Genomic DNA, 3,873 nt, shown 5'->3' with positions numbered 1-3,873 from the left:
TCTTCCTTTTCTTTTTTATAAATTTCTACTTTTATAAAAGCTAAAAATTAAGAAATATGATTAAATACAGAAGCTTGTCTGAATTTAGAATTGTTCCAGCATGTCTCTCAGTTTTTAACTCTTCTCAAAAGAGCTCATTGAGCTGAGGGTTTCAGCCATTGAAAAAATATACTGATTGGCAGATGACCTGCAGCAAACTCTGCAATCTTTTTCTCAGAGAAACCTTTTCAGATGGTACGTTAATAATCAATCCAGTCGCCAAGTCACACCACAGGAATGTAAATAGATGTAAAACAACTTTTTTGATTACTCAAAGTTCAACGATCACTTCTATTGAAAATTCTATTGTATTGTAAAAACGTTGATTAGGTCATTAAATGAAAGTCCAGAAAATACGTGCTCGCCAAACAAATCAGACAGTTTCTACATGATTTGACGATAAAAAAATGACAATTAGTTTTTCCTTTTTCGCAGATTACTAGTTCAATTTTTAAGAATAAGGAGCACATTCTTTACCAATGTATACATGGTATAGCTAAAGAAAAAGATGAAGTTATATATAATTGTCTAGAGCTCTAGCTTTCCATATAATGGTGCTGTCATGATGCGGTTACCGCCAACTTCTCTAACTTGGGATTATCTGACAAAACATGGGACGGCAATTCAGCCACAATTTCACCGAACCTCCAAAGTCATTTGATTTGAGTTATTGAACAACTTTCTTTTTATTACGAAAACTAAACAAGTGAGAACAAGTCATTAAAACTAAAAGTCAGCACTCTGTGGTTGTGACATAGGTTTTGTAATCGATTTTCAGTTTCTTGTTTCTACGTCATTTTTTAAACCTCTTAGGTCCTCTTAGTAGGAGAACGTGTCACTCAATAAGGAATTTTATAACACTTCATGGCAGATTAAAAAGACAATTAGAAAACGAAAGTTTCTTTGCTTTTCATTTTCGCATTTATGGGGAAGAATGAAATTTTCAGAAGATGCTTTATTCAATATGAGAACTCCCATTTCCATAAAATTGCAATTCCCCATGTTTGCGAAATGATTGCTATGGGTAATTCCTTTGTTCTTTTGCTATTTTCTTTTGCTCTTTGTGACGTAAAGACGCTTTGCAAATTGAAGTACTTTACTAACTGGTTATTGTGACATGTTATGACAGAAAGTATTTATTCTGAGTAAACGATTCTGACAATTAACAAAATTGATGATGATTTTTTTTCGGTCAGGCAAATGTCTCGTATTGGGGGTTCTACAGTTAGGGAAACCATCCAGGATCCTGCCATTCTATCAGCCAGCAAAAACTGAATGACACTTGTAAACTTAAGTTTCTTACCATTTTCCATCGAAAACAATTGAAAACATTACTACTTCCCAAAGCCGGAGATCAAAGCAAATGATCTTTCTTGATCATTTCGATTAGTTTTTATTTGACGTCAATTAGATAAGACGCTTTTGCAACGCTCTTCGGAAAAATGGCTGAAAACAAACAAAAACATCAAAATTCATGAAAATAACATCAAAATGGATAAAGATCAGCCTTTCGAAGCAGCCTCACCACCTCAAGCTTGCACGCCTTCAAGATGTACCAATGACGAAGACCTGGATCGCTTGGAATGCAAAAAATGTAAAAGATCAGTTCATTATGAGTGCACACAGCTACCTTTGTATCAACTACAAATATTCGTGACATCCTATAATGATCATTACTTATGTTCAAACTGCGTCCGAATAACGAAGAACCTAAGAAATAAAGTGGGGAAAAACACTCAACATATGATGCAAAATGAACTTAAAAAGAAAGACGACGTCATACAAAAACTGAACAACGAGGTCAACACCAACACCAAAACCCGTGATTCCATCAAAAATGATCTCAAAATTTTTCTGGCAGGAAAACTACAAGAAATGGAAGAAAAGACAAGAACCATGATAAAGGAAGAAATCAAGCACACAACAGAAATAATGACGGAGACATCAAAGAAAACATACGCCGAAATTACAAAGAAGCACAAAGAAGACTTAAGATCTGCCGAACAACAAAAACGGAAGGAAGAAAGTGAAAAGAAAGACATAGACTCTAGAAAACTGAATATCATCGTTCACGGGTTTCTCGAAATATTCAGGCCCAGATAAGGAAAAAGAGAAATGGGGAAAAATTGACCATATTTCGGTTCCAAAAACTCCTGGAGGACTCAATGTCCCAGAAATAAATGTTACTCACCACAGATTAGGAAACAGAAAAACAAAAAACGGCCGTCCTCTTAAAGTCACCCTACAAAGTCAGCATGACAAAGATCTTATCATGAAGAATTTACACATGCTGTTCAGGTAAGTATCACAGAAGATTTCACAATCAACGAACGGAAAAAGATAAAGGAGATGCACGAACAAGCAAAGAAACTTAACAAAGACTATAACAATAAAGACTTCAACTGGCGCGTTAGAGGAAGCCCAAGAACAAAACTACGAATCGTTAAAAAATTACAAAACCAAACAAAAATATCTTCAAATTATAAACCAAAATACTCTACAGAAGAAATCGTCAGCGATTGGGCATCAACAGATGGTTGATATTATCATTTTGTAAAATAGGCAGTCGAACTCTATTAGCTTTAAAGCTAGTACATTTTTGTACACTTTTTTTCGACTTTAAAGAATATACACATTAACATTCCACATTAACATCTCAGGTGGGTAAGGAAAATTCCAAAATATTTTGCGTGACGCGCACCGCTTCCCATTGTTCTTAACTTTTTATATAGCTCAAAAGAAGCGTTTAAGGAGAGGATTTCGGAAAGTGGCTGGCCGAAAATTCAAATTAAGCCATCTCAAGATATTGCTAAAAATGTTTACGTTAGGAATAGTCGACAACACGTCAAAAGCAAGTTAAATGACGTCATAATTTAAAAACAGCGATAACTTCGATTACATACTACAATTTACACTAAATTTTGACTGGAGACGTTGATTGTTAATTCTGGAAAATTGATGAAAAAAATTTGAAATTTTTTGATGACGTCATCATTATTTTGACGTATTTTATTTTTCCGACATAATGACGTCATCTAAAGTTTGAAAATTTTCTCTACAAATATTTTAAAATCGTTAATCTACGTCTCCAGTCAAAATTTGGTGTTTTTTGGCAATAATCGAAGTTATCGCTGTTTTTAAATATGACGTCATTTAACTTGTCTTTTTGACGTGTTTTTTTTCGACGTATTTCCAACGTAAAAATAGTTTTTGGGCCGATATCTGAGATTGACTTAATTTAAATTTTCGGCCCCAGCACTTCGAATCCTCTCCTAATACGCTTCTTTTGAGCTATATACGAAGTTAAGGAACAATGGGGAAGCGGTGCGCGTCACGCAAAATATGTTGGAACTTGCCTTAACTCACCTGAGATGCGGGCCCCTTTTGGATCTATTGTTAAACTCATTTAAATGGTGGACAGAGTTGCGGAACACGAAGGTGCCCACTGCTTCGAGGTGGTAACGCCCAAAACGCCTAATATGACCAGCCAACAGAAGGCGAGTTGTTGCCGCAAGAGTTAGTCATGCACTCCACCGTAGCGAAAGCGCAAACGACATTTCACAATTATAGAAATCTTATGTGTTCAATTCTATTTGACTTTGAGAGCTTCATGGAAGATGAAGAAGTAGAAAGATGAAAAATGTGCTGTTAATTTTTTTTTTACTAGGTGTGTTCTATCATTGTCGAAAGTTGAAGAAATTTCTCCGCGCATAATTTTTTTACAGCCAATTTTTAGGCACAGTCTGCTTATACTTACTATGTTTACTATATCATCTAGGCAAAAAACGGTAAAAAAAGACACAAACACAATTTTTTTATGAGCGTGGTTATGAT

The sequence above is a fragment of the Clytia hemisphaerica genome, unplaced genomic scaffold, assembly GCF_902728285.1.
Source record: "Clytia hemisphaerica strain Z4C2 unplaced genomic scaffold, Clytia hemisphaerica genome assembly, whole genome shotgun sequence".
NCBI classification, from domain to species: domain Eukaryota; kingdom Metazoa; phylum Cnidaria; class Hydrozoa; order Leptothecata; family Clytiidae; genus Clytia; species Clytia hemisphaerica.
The sequence above is the reverse complement of the archived record's forward strand: the minus strand, read 5'-3'. Positions refer to the sequence as shown.